This window comes from Arvicanthis niloticus, assembly GCF_011762505.2.
Source record: "Arvicanthis niloticus isolate mArvNil1 chromosome Y unlocalized genomic scaffold, mArvNil1.pat.X SUPER_Y_unloc_1, whole genome shotgun sequence".
NCBI classification, from domain to species: Eukaryota; Metazoa; Chordata; class Mammalia; order Rodentia; family Muridae; genus Arvicanthis; species Arvicanthis niloticus.
Genome location: NW_023044978.1, coordinates 2,681,403 through 2,695,547, shown reverse-complemented (window position 1 = coordinate 2,695,547; position 14,145 = coordinate 2,681,403). Strand labels below are relative to the sequence as shown.

At 37.8% G+C, this 14,145-nt stretch overlaps 1 long non-coding RNA gene across 1 annotated transcript; it reads right to left on the bottom strand.

Moving 5' to 3' along the window:
• Positions 1-457: 457 nt before the first annotated feature.
• On the bottom strand, positions 458-2,071 carry LOC143433932 (uncharacterized). The gene is made up of 3 exons (XR_013070060.1): positions 1,916-2,071; positions 913-972; positions 458-739 (listed from the first exon to the last, which is right to left on the bottom strand). It is a non-coding gene; the product is annotated as an uncharacterized LOC143433932 (long non-coding RNA).
• Between the last annotated feature and the right edge of the window lie 12,074 nt (positions 2,072-14,145).

Genomic DNA, 14,145 nt, shown 5'->3' with positions numbered 1-14,145 from the left:
GAAAGAGATATATATAACCTATTTTTAAAAATTCATTAATTTTTTAAAAGGGTAGTTCTCACTAAAAATTTTATGGATTAAATATGTTAGTTTTTCTAATAAAAAAGTTCATGTAATTTCTGTCACTTTAATAAACATTGTAGACAGTTACAATTCATGCTACAATTTTTAGATGAAATTTTGAAATTTATATTCAGTGTGATTGTGGCAATTCAGCTATAAAACTTAACTGCATCTAACTGACAAATACTAAACAATTTGAGTTAAATTTTTATTGTGATTCTAAGTCCCTTTTTTCTGTAAAATGAATTAGCAAATACATACAATTAATTATTAAAATATAAATGTACAATATGCATATGGAGTATCAGAGTGAAGATTTTCTTTTAAATAATGCTCATTTACAAAAATGAAATTATTTGGCTTAATTCAATACTTTATTGGCTGGTTCTGCTGGTACTGCCTGTTGCAACATTCATAGTCTGTATCTCCCAAATCTTAATGTTGCCAAATAGATTTCTGAAAGACAGCAAATTTTTCATTTGAGCCATTTGCCATTGCATGAGTTCTTGATCAACTAGCATGTACTTATATATGACTACTGACTGTGGGAATGCAATCATCATAACATGGTTGAAATAATTGATGGAAAGATGCACATCATTGCTCTTGTTTGACTGAGGAGTTGTTCTTAGCTTTATAGTAGATGTAAACCTTGATGGCTCTCATATGAAGTAATCTGCAAAATAAATTTCAACTCTTTACTTTTCTAGAAATTAGAATAACTTCCTCATTATTTCTTCTTTATGGTAATGGACAAAATTACCACAAGCAGTGCAGATGGAATTGTGTGTAAGGGTATCACAGAAATAAAGTGAGAAAAAATGTAAACCTATTTTTTTAACATCTTACCTTGGGAAGTTCAGTCTCCAGCAAAGTCTGTGATTCTTATGGCAAAGTATCCTCCATTTGCTTTTCAGTTAAAACAAATAAACAAAACATAAAGTCACACAGAATATTAGATTTGTGAATATTTGGAAATAACCCAGATTTTTCAAACCATGGTTGTAATATAGTAAAAAATGGTTCAATTTAGAAATTTAGTAGGCAGCAAAAGGAAATGGAAATGTAAAAGTGACAGATTTTTATAATGATTCATTATTTGTAAGGTGGGCATTTGCTGTACATTAAACTCATTTTTTCAGCAAGGTCAATGTCAAGAGGACATATTTCATGATTGCAAGTATAGAAAAACATTTGTAAAACAGGACTCCAATATATTTAGAAAAAATCTTCTATAAATATATTAAATCACTTGAGACTGAGTGTTTTTCTTTCATATACAAAACAAAAAAAATTATCAGGGAACATACAACCTACAATTTACAAAGAAATCATAAGTATGTCTTAGAGTGGGAAAGATACAAGATTAAATCATGCTGGTTTTCTGGTAAAGCCACATTCTGTTTTTAGCAAGACCTACCTATATTATCTGTATTTCATCGTTTATTTTATTTTAAAATCATTACACTTATGACTTTAGGCCAATATCAAGGAACTCTGTTTTAGACAACAATCTATCACAGTAAAGAGAGAATTGAAGAGAAAATACCCAGTTTTAACATGATGCACTCTGGGGAAATGGGTATTTTCAGTGCTCCTGTTAACTCATGCTGAATGAGAGTTTTGCTAAAGATTTCAACATATGAACTATATGTGATTTCTAACCAACAGCAACTGTTTAAGCCTTAATAAAATCAAGAAATGTGTCAGGTGTCAGAAATCTGTAGGGCATGAAGGTACCACATTAAATATATCCAGTAGTCTTTTCAATGTTTCCATAATCATACAAAACTATACCAAACACTTTACTCTGTCATGTTAATGTTAATACAATCACTCATAAACAACTCACCTGTAATAAAAATTTTATGATGAAGAAAATGAATGCAAACACAATGCTCCCAAGAAGGATAAACTCAAGGTTCATGGCAGCTCACTGTAATCTATGTAAATTTAAAATCTGGGAAGAGAAATTAGATCAATCAAACTGGAACAGTCTTTTGTAATCTCTTTTCTCTACGCTGCCGGATGATAACTGGTATGAGCTGCTTGCTGCCTGGCCTTATATACTACTAGTGAGGTCATAACATACCATTGTATACACAAGTATGACCTCATAATTGCACTAAGATAAACTGATAGGATAATCCTGGTCCACAAGAAGGCAGATGAGCCCTGGTTATAAACTTAAACAATGTAGGACAGGTTCAATATGATGGAAAGAGAAAAAAGCATTATGGGATACCATGTGTAAGATGCTTAAAGTTGCACAAATCATAAACACATTGATTAAATGTGTAATATGTAATTACTAAACCCCTTTTGCTCTTTCAATATTCTTTCCATTTCTGCAATACCCAACATTCATTTGAAGACACAGACAAACATGCACACACACACACGCACACACGCGCGCACACACACACACACACACACACACACACACACACACACACATACACACACACACACATTTATGTATATACAAACACCACACACACACACAGAGACACATACACAAACACATTTGGAGCTGCAGTTATTGTTATACTCGTAGTATTATAGTTAGTTATAGCTATAGCTATAGTTATAGTTGTTATAGTTATAGTTTAGTTATAGTTATAGTTATAGTTACAGTTACAGTTATAGTTATAGTTATAGTTAGTTATAGTTAGTTATAGTTATAGTTATATTTTTAAAGTTATAGTCAGGTGCATTTGTTTCCAAGAATCAGTGTTAGTGATTTTTGGGTCTGGAGAAAATGATGAATGGATCAGTATAAATTCAGCTTGACATATAAGGAGGCAAGTACAAGCTAACAAGTGACTTACTCACTGTTGAAATGACCCTGAGCTCAGGGGAAGCTTTCATGTTTTCTCTATGTCTCCTTGAGTTCAAATTATTCTTTTAGGGGTTACAGTAATCGTTCTCATACATAATCAAATACAGTATTTTTCTTCTAATCCTTTGTTTTCCCAAGGAACATTCAGGCATGTTGATCACCAAGAAAAACATGCAGAAAAACAAAGTTACAGCTGAGTGCCTTACAAAACTAAAAACCTGTATTTACAGCATTTACAGGAAAAGAGAAATGTGGTAAAGAGGTTAGGTAAATTAATGAGAAATTTGCTTGTTTATTTTTTTAAAAAATATCCTCCAATTTATTGACTTCATCTGAATATCTATTTCTATTGCTCTTTTCTAACACTTTTTCTATGCAACATGCAGTATTATTTACTTTTGCAGTTTTTCCTGGGCTATGACAAAATGTCTAATTCTTTTATGTATAAATTATACACTAGCTCTGGTCTGAGGCCTGCAGGTGAGTGCACCCTGGATTCTGCCAGACACATTCTGGGGGATCCATAGAACCCATTGCCAGTGCTAGCACGCCCCTTCTGCCGCTCGCCCCTCCTCCAGTCTGAGGCCTGCGGGTGAGTGCACCCCGGATTCCGCCAGACACATTCTGGGGGATCCATAGAACCCATAGCCAGTGCTAGCACGCCCCTTCCATTGCTCGCCCCTCCTCTGTTCTGAGGCCTGCAGGTGAGTGTACCCTGGATTCTGCCAGACATATTCTGGGGGATCCATAGAACACATAGCCAGTGCTAGCATGCCCCTTCTGCTGCTCACCCCTCCTCCAGTCTGAGGCCTGCGGGTGAGTGCACCCCAAATTCTGCCAGACATATTCTGGGGGATCCATAGAACCCATAGCCAGCGCTAGCTTGCCCCTTCTGCTGCTCGCCCCTCCTCCAGTCTGAGGCCTGTGGGTGAGTGCACCCAGGAGTCCAACAGACACATTCTGGGGGATCCATAGAACCAATAGCCAGCACTAGCACGCCCCTTCTGCTGCTCGCCCCTTCTCCAATCTGAGGCCTGTGGGTGAGTGCACACAGGAGTCCACCAGACACATTCTGCGGGATCCATAGAACCCATAGCCAGTGCTAGCATGCCCCTTCCGCCGACGCCCCTCCTCTGGTCTGAGGCCTGCAGGTGAGTGCACCCTGGATTCTGCCAGACACATTCTGGGGGATCCATAGAACCCACAACCAGCTTTAGGTAGGAAAACCCACATACTACCCTGAGCTCATAGCTGGGCGCCCTGAGTGCTCAGAATCCAGCAGATACCCCTCCCTGTACCCCGCCCCTGCGCCCCTGCCGGCTAGCACCCCCCTTCTGCCCATCTCCTGGGTCTGAGTCCTGGACCAGACCTCTACCAGGTCTGCAGTTGTGTGGACCCCGGATACCACCTAAGACATACTGGAAGGTCCACTCAACCCAGAGCCACAGAGGAACAACTGAACTCAGAGTGTCAGACAACATATCCTGAGATATCCAAGAGGAGACACTGCACCCAGAACAGCAGACATCTAGCTGGACTGCTAACTTGGAGGCACCATATCCTGAGGCATCCTAGAGATACCACTGTAATCAGGGCAACTGGAAAAAATCACAGAGACATCTGGACTCCTAGAAGACCAAACATAAGTGAGACAACTGGAAAGGCAGGCTTCAATCAGAGACAGAAGTACAGGTAGCACTAGAATTAACCAGATGGCAAAAGGCCGGTGCAAGAACGTAAGCAACAGAAACCAAAGTTACATGGCATCATCAGAACCCAGTTCCCCCATCATAGCAAGCCCTGAACACCCCATCACACCAGAAAAGCAGGATTCAGAATTAAAATCACTTCTCATGATGATGATAGAGGACTTTAAGAAATACATAAATAACACTCTCAAAGAACAGATAGAAACCCTGAGAGAGGAAACACAAAAATTTCTTAAGGAATTGCAAGAAAATGCAATCAAACAGGAGAAGGAATTAAACAATACCATGCAGGATCTAAAAATGGAAGTAGAAACAATAAAGAAATCACAAAGGGAGAACGCCCTGGAGATAGAAAACTTAAAAAAATGATCAGAAGTCATAGACACAAGTATTACCAACAGAATACAAGAGATGGAAGAGAGAATCTCATGTGCAGAAGATACCATGGAAAACATTGACACAACTGTCAAAGAAAATGCAAAATACAAAAAGTTACTAACCCAAAATATACAAGAAATCCAAGACACAATGAGAAGGCCAAACCTAAGGATAGTAGGAATAGATGAGGGGGAAGACTCCCAACTTAAAAGACCAGTAAATATCCTCAACAAAATTATAGAGGAAAACTTCCCTAACCTAAAGAAAGAGGTGTCCATAAACATAAAAGAAGCCTACAGAACTCCAAATAGTTTAGACCAGAAAAGAAATACTTCCTGCAACATAATAGTCAAAACATCAAATGTACAAAACAAACAAAAAATACTAAAAGCAGTAAGAGAAAAAGGCAAAGTAACATACAAAGGCAGACCTATAAGAATTATACCAGACTTCTCACCAGAGACCATAAAAGCCAGAAGATCCTGGACCGATATCATACAGACCCTAAAAGAACATAAATGTCAGCCCAGACTACTATACCCAGCAAAAGTGTCAATCATTATTGATGGAGAAACCAAAATATTCCATGACAAATCCAAATTTACACAGTATCTCAAAACAAACCCAACACTTAAAAGGATAATTGGTGGAAAACTCCATCACAAGGAGGGAAACTACAACCTAGAAAAAGCAGGAAAGTAATCTTCCAAAAACCATAAAAGAAGGTAGCTACACAAACATATCTCCACTGCCAATAACAAAAATAACAGGAAACAACACTTATTTTTCCTTAATATCTCTTAATATCAGTGGACTCAATTCTCCAGTAAAAAGACATAGACTATCAGATTATATACGTAAACAGGACCCAACATTTTGCTGCATTCAGGAAACGCACCTCTGTGAAAAGGACAGACACCACCTCAGAGTAAAAGGTTGGAAAACAATCTGCCAAGCAAATGGTCCCAAGAAACAAACTGCAGTAGCGATTCTAATATCAAATAAAATCAGTTTTCAACCAGAAGTAATCAAAAAGGTTAAAGAAGGACACTTCATATTCATGAAAGGAAAAATGTACCAAGAAGAACTTGCAATTCTCAACATCTATGACCCAAATGTAAGGGCACCCACATACATAAAAGACACTTTACTAAAACTTAAAGCATACATTGCACCCTACACAATAATAGTGGGAGATTTCAACACCCCACTCTCAGCTATGGACCGATCATGGAAACAGAAACTAAATCGAGACACAATGAAACTAACAGAAGTTATGAACCAATTGGACTTAACTGACATCTATAGAACATTTCATCCTAAAACAAAAGAATATACCTTCTTCTCAGCACCTCATGGTACCTTCTCGAAAATAGACCATATAATTGGTCACAAAACAGGCCTCAACAGATACAAAAAGATTGAAATAATCCCCAGTACCTTATCAGACCACCATGGATTAAGACTTGCCTTTGACATGGACAAAACTGACATACACTTGGCAACTGAACAATACTCTACTCAATGATGACTTGGTCAAGGAAGAAATTAAGAAAGAAATTAAAGACTTTTTAGATTTAAATGAAAATGAGGACACATCATATCAAAACATGTGGGACTCATTGAAAGCAGTACTAAAAGGAAAAATCATAGCTCTAAGTGCTCACAAAAAGAAAGTGGAAAGAGCATACATTAACAACTTGACAGCAAACCTGAAAGCATTAGAACAAAAAGAAGCTAGTATACACAAGAGGAGTAGAAGGCAGGAAATAATCAAACTCAGGGCTGAAACCAACCAACTCGAAACAAAAAGAACTATACAAAATATCAACAAAACCAGGAGCTGGTTCTTTGAGAAAATCAACAAGATAGACAAACCCTTAGCCAGACTAACCAAAGGGCACAGAGACACCATTCAAATTAATAAAATCAGAACTGAAAAGGGAGACATAACAACAGAGAGAGAGGAAATTAAAAAAATTATCAGATCCTACTACAAAGGCCTATACTCAACAAAATTGGAAAATCTGGAGGAAATGGACAATTTTCTAGACAGATACCAAGTACCATAGTTAAACGAGGAGCAGATAAACCACCTAAACAGTCCCATAATACCTAAAGAAATAGACACAGTCATTTAAAATCTTCCCACCAAAAAATGTCCGGTGCCAGATGGTTTCAGTGCAGAATTCTTTCAGACCTTCAAGGAAGACCTAATACCAATCCTCTTCAAGTTATTCCATCGAATAGAAACAGAAGGAACACTACCCAATACATTCTATGGAGCTACCATTACACTCATACCTAAACCACAGAAAGACCCAACAAAGAAAGAGAACTACAGACCAATCTCTCTTATGAATATTGATGCAAAAATACTCAATAAAATTCTCCCAAACCGAATCCAACAACACATCAAAACAAGTATCCATCAAGATCAAGTAGGCTTTATCCCAGGAATGCAGGGATGGTTCAATATTCAGAAATCCATCAATGTAATCCACCACATAAATAAACTCAAAGAAAAATACCACATGATCATATCACTAGATGCTGAGAAAGCATTTGACAAAATTCAACATCCCTTCATGTTAAAAGTCTTGGAAAGATCAGGAATACAAGGCCCATATCTAAACATAGTAAAAGCAATATACAGCAAGCCAGTAGCCAACATCAAACTAAATGGAGAGAAACTTGAAGCAATCCCACTAAGATTAGGGACTAGGCAAGGCTGCCCACTCTTACCTTACCTATTCAATATAGTACTGGAAGTCTTAGTTAGAGCAATTAGACAACAAAAGGAAGTCAAAGGGATACAGATAGAAAAGGAAGAAGTCAAAATTTCAGTATTTGCAGATGATATGATAGTATACTTAAGTGAACCTAAAACTTCCACCAGAGAACTCCTAAACCTGATAAACAACTTTAGCAACATGGCTGGATATAAAATCAACTCTAACAAATCAGTAGCCTTCCTCTATTCAAAGGATAAAAAGGCAGAGAAAGAAATCAGGGAAATGACACCCTTCACAATAGCCACGAATAAAATAAATTATCATGGAGTGAATCTAACAAAGCATGTGAAAGATCTGTATGACAAGAACTTCAAGTCTCTGAAGAAAGAAATTGAAGAAGATCTCAGAAGATGGAAAGATCTCCCATGCTCCTGGATTGGCAGGATTAATTTAGTAAAAATGGCTATCCTGCCAAAAGCAATCTACAGATTCAGTGCAATACCCATCAAAATTCCAAATCAATTCTTCATAGAGATAGAAAGAGCAATTTACAAATTTATTTGAATAACAAAAAACCTAGGAGAGCGAGAACTATTCTCAACAATAAAAGAATCTCTGGGGGAATCACCATTCCAGACCTCAAACTGTACTACAGAGCAGTAGGGATAAAAACTGCTTGGAATTGGTACAGAGACAGACAGGATGATCATTGGAACAGAATTGAAGACCCAGAAATGAACCTGCACACCTTTGGTCACTTGATATTTAACATGGGAGCTAAATCCATCCAGTGGAAAAAGGACAGCATTTTCAACAAGTGGTGCTGGCTTAACTGGAGGTCAACATGTAGAAGAATGCAAATAAATCCATTCTTATCCCCTTGCAGAAAGCTCAACTCCAAGTGGATAAAGGACCTTCACATAAAGCCAGGTACACTGAAACTATTAGAAGAGAAGTTGGGAAAGACCCTCGAATACCTAGGCACTGGGAAAAGTTCCTGAACAGAACACCAATGGTTTATGCTCTAAGATCAAGAATCGACAAATGGTACCTCATCAAATTGCAAAGCTTCTGTAAGGCAAAGGACACTGTCAATAGGACAAAATGGCAACCAACAGATTGGGAAAAGATCATTACCAATCCTACATCTGATAGGGGGCTGATATCAAATATTTACAAAGAACTCAAGAAATTAGAAGCCAAACAACAAAATAACCCCATTTAAAAATGGGGTACAGAGCTAAACAAAGAATTCTCAACTGAGAAAACTCGAATGGCCGAGAAGCACATTAAGAAATGCTCAACATCCTTAGTCATCAGGGAAATGCAAATCAAAACAACACTGAGATACCACCTGACACCAGTCAGAATGGCTAAGATCAAAACTCAGGTGATAGTAGATGCTGCCGAGGATGTGAAGAAAGAGGAACACTCCTGCATTGTTGGTGGGGTTGCAAGCTGGTACAACCACTTTGGAAGTCAGTCTGGCGGTTCCTCAGAAAATTGGACATAGCACTCCCTGAGGACCCAGCTATACCACTTCTGGGTATATACCCAGAAAATGCCCCAACAAATAACAAAGACATATGCTCCACTATGTTCATAGCAGCCCTATTTATAATAGCCAGAAGCTGGAAAGAACCCAGATGCCCTTCAACAGAGGAATGGATACAAAAAATGTGGTACATTTACACAATGGAATATTACTCAGCTATTAAAAATAATGAATTTGAGAAATTCTTAGGTAAATGGATGGAACTAGAAAATATCATCCTGAGTGAGGTAACCCAATCACAAAAGAACACACATGGTATTTACTCACTGATAAGCGGAGATTAGCCCAAAAAATTTGAAACAACAAAGATTCAACTACCAGACGACATGAAGCTCATGAAGAAGAAAGAACAAGTGAGGATGCCTAGGTCTTTCTTAGAAGGAGTAACTAAATAACCAAGGGAGAAAATATGGAGACAAAGTGTGGGACAGAATCTGAAGGGGGGGTTGTAGGGAGACCATTGCGTCTGGGTATTCATTCCATAGGCAGTCACCAAAAATGGACGCTGATAGGGATGTCAGGATGAAAAAGCTAACAGCAGCCTGATAAGGCTGTCTCCTTAGAGGTCTCTCAGAGTCTGACATACACTGAGACAGATACTCGCAGCTATCCATTAATCTGATCAAAGGTTCCCATTGGAGGAGTTAGAAAGTAAACTGAAGGAGCCTTAAGGGCTGGTGGTCCCATGAGGAGAGCAACGATACCAACCAGCCAGAGCTCCCCAGGGTCTAAACCACCAGCCTAGGAGCACATAGGGAGAGACACATGACTCCAGCTGTATATGGAGGGGAGGATGGCATGTCGGGCATAGGTGGGAGACAAGATCATTGGTACCCTGAAGGCTGAGCACTGAGGGGGGGGATCTGAGGGTGGGGAGGGAGGCTGGGGGTAGGTGGGTAAACACCTTCAGAGAGGCAGGAGGAGGGGGGATGGGATAAGGGGTTCCTGGGTGGTGGGGGAAATATGGTAAGGGGATAAAATTTGAAATGTAAATATTATATCCAATAAAAGAGGTAGAAAATAGAAAAGCGGTTAGAACCAACATTCTTAATAAAATGTCAGCCCTCTTTAAAAAAAAAAAAAACTATTTTGATACTAAAATTTGTTTTGAGAATTGTATATTGCAGAATGATCAGCCTTGGTGTATCTACTCAACAAGCAAGCTGGGCAGACCTGCTCAAACTTCTGAGGTCCGTGAATTCCATCTGGAGGCAGCGAAGACACAGCATCAGAGGATTGTCAATTTGCCCTTCCCCCCACTCCTCTTCTAATATCTCAACGCCCATAATCAGCCTGAAGAAGCTAATGATGAGTCAGCGCCCCTATTCCCTGGGCATGGGGACTAAGGTGGTAAATGTTGGGCTGTCTCTCTAGGGAAAAATAGTGGTTTTGTCGGAATAGAGAGGATTAGCTAGGGTTTATTGCATAGCCATAACCTATTAGTAGAAATCTGTATAGTTAATATCAAGATGAAGATATAAATTCTTAAACAGTACCAATTTACTTTGTTTACAAATTTTAAGGTTTTCATTGGCATGAGCTTCTTAGTGATATAAGAGTGAGATGAATATTGTTACTCTCATAGGCATTGTACCAGTATAACACACTTAGGAAAACAAAGCTTAGACCCAGTCCTTCTTTAACTTTTTTAACTGATTTGAGATGGTAAGCCTGTGAGTTAAGGGACTATAGCAAATTCATGACTTGGAGTTTATTATAAGGGTGTTCTCTATGTTTTATTTAGAAATAGCTGAGTGGAGTTAACAGGCAACAGTCCAGATTACCTTACATGGATAGCTGGTTTTCAAAACATCATAAATCCTTAAAATTGATATGACAAACATTTCTATGTTAATGTTCATTTTGATTTGAGACCTGTCTGCTCCTGACGGCTTCATATATTGAATTCTAAGAAGAAATTGAGCATCTTTGGAGTTACTCCAGTTGTGGTGAGACAGCCACCAGACAAGAATTGCCTCTTTCCATCTACAGACAAATTACTGTTGAGAAAAGGACACACTTGCAGAATAGTCGACTGATTATATCTGCCTAGACAGAGTAATCAGCCTTTAATAATTCTGCAGCACTAAGGTCTGTTTGATGATCCTGGGCCAGAAGGCAGAAGAACAGATGCTCCAAGGTTTTGAAGTAGAGCGAGTGTCCAGGTGTTCAGAGGTCTCTATAAATTGGCTAAGTTATAGAAGCTATGCTTTGTGCTTCCCACAATTATAGTTAACTCAGTCATTCTGAATTTCTGATGGGGTTGAAAACTTATAGCTATTTACCTTGAGAGAAAAGATTTGAGTGGATGGTCGTCAGCTGACATTCATCCTAAAGCCAAGGAAAAAGCCAGGTTCAGAACTAAGAGTTTTAGTTAGGATAGATGACAGAGGTGCTGGTTAGTCAACAAAAGGATGGAATGGGTATTAGGACTATCTTGTACCTCACTGGTACAAATTGGCATAATTATGCTCTAATTGTATTTTGAGAGAAAAGTTTCCTTTTAACAGGAAGGGTGATGTGTAGGAGGAGCTAAGGTGGGAGGAGTACTGAGAGGAAGAAAAGGAGTAAGAAGAGGAGAAGAAAAAGGAGAGGAGAAGCTAGGTGTTGAAAGAGAAATAGAGGGGGGAGACAGGGAGGCAGATGTTCATGTATCTCCACCAGTCAAAGATAGTTGATATATCTAGGTTGGGTAGTGGGTTACACCTCTGATTGAACAATACCAAACTTATAAAGACTATGATTAACATTTTTTAAAAAAATGTATAAATGCAAAAAGGAAAAGGGGGCTTGGCATAGGGGTTTTCTAAGGGGGGGGATGGGGAAAAGGGATGGCATCTGAAGTGTAAATGAAAGATCTAATAAATAAAAAAAAAGAAAAAAAAAATTATACACTAGATTTTTTTTTGGTAGTAGATTTCATGTGGTCAAATCGGTATTGTAATTCTCAGACCCCACTGTTGAGTATAAAGTCTTTTACACATTCATAATCCAGTATACACAGCTATTCATCTATTTTGTCTTTTATATTTTTTATATGCATACCCCATACCTTAGTAGCAATGTCCGGTGTTACTTTACTTTTGACTATTATACTCTCTAAGTTAACAGGGTTTTTTTTTGAAATTTTTATGTTTCAAACACATCTTGGAACAACTTAATCATCCTAAACATGCTATAAATTTTAGGACATCAGTTAGTGCAGTTTGGCAACACATTCCATCATTCATATCTGAGTTGAATGGCCCGTGCCAGAGCAGTTCATTTCTAACAGACATAAAAGCCTTGTTCTTCTCAAGTATTGCTGTCAATTCCTTTCTCAGAATATTTTTGGCCAGTGTTATTTTGAGAATAAATTGAAAATATATGTTAAAATAGATGAGGAAGCAGTATGCCGCGGTATAATGAAAATTCAGAATGCATTCAGGGAGACTATGTTCCCAAAGTAAAAACTGTGTCATGGAGTAGAGTGCACACTTATTTTATATCTTATATTTTGAACCACAGTTTTAATTGACATAAAACTACAGAGATGTTTTGTCCTACAATCTTCACTAATTTTAATTTTCCACACTGTAATTCATTTTTCTTGATGAGTTTTATTTTTTCAAATTTAAAAACTGCAGTTTGCTGTTAAAATAGAGATGTAGGTCTTAATTACATATTTTGTTCCCCTCACAGTCACACATCTCCTTGTTCAGCCTTCATAGTACTTGGTGAGCATCACTTATTTAGGTTTTTTTTTTTTTAAATTATTATTTTGATATAGATCGTTTAAATAATCATTTTTTTATTTGTTTACATTTTAAAGAATACTCCTTTTCCCAGGTACCCCTCCACAATCCCCCTTCATTCATTCATTCCCTGCCTGCTTGTCCCCATCCCCTTTGTCTCTATGAGTGTGTTCTTTCATCACCTACTACCTTCCACTCCAACTTTACTGCGCTATCACCCCCACCATTCTATGGTATCTAACCACTGAATACCAAGGCCTCCACTAACATTGATGTGAGATACACATTCTTGGCTACGTATGTATCTGGAGACATGGAGTGCTCTATGTATACTCTTTGGTTAGTGGTTTTACTCTGTGGGTGCTCTGGGTTTTCTGGTTAGTTAATATTGTTCTTCCAGTGGGGTTGAAATTCCCTTCAGCTAACACAGCCCTTACCTTTACCCTTACCCTTACATTGTGTCCCATGAAGCAATATTGTTAAAAATGATTGCTTCAAAGAATGGTTAATTTCTTTACATTATATATATTATAATATTGTTGTTGCTTTGATACAAAAAATAAAGAAGTTAAATCTTTTAGTGTCCATTATTCATTGGGTGATACTTTATTAGGGAATTTCTCTAAAGAAGTTTTTCTGCAAGCCATTGCTCCAATATAACGAGCTTTAAAAATTTTTTGGAGTATTTGTTGCTCCAGAAAGGATTCAAAGGCAGTGTCTTTTCAATATTTGAGACAAGTTGGGGCTAGAGAGATGGCTCAGCTGTTAAAGGCTAGACTTATAATTTAAAAATATAAAAGTTGAATTCCCAGCAACCACGTGCTGGCTCACAACCATTCGTGGTGGGGATCTAGCACCATCTTCTGGCTTGTAAGTGTACATGCAAAGGAAAATGGTTTGCTTTTAATCTTGATTTGCGTTTAGTGATTTTTAAAAGTTGTTAAAAGATATTATTTGGCTAAGATCTTATCTTAAGCTTACCATAGGAGGATCTAAACCTCTGCTTGATATTTTCAAAGGGATACAAGTCCTAATTCCCCTTGACAATTGACTATAAAGGAGAGATAACTTTGCTGAAAATAGAGTAAGCTGTTAGTTATCAACAGATAGATTATATAGACTGATAAAT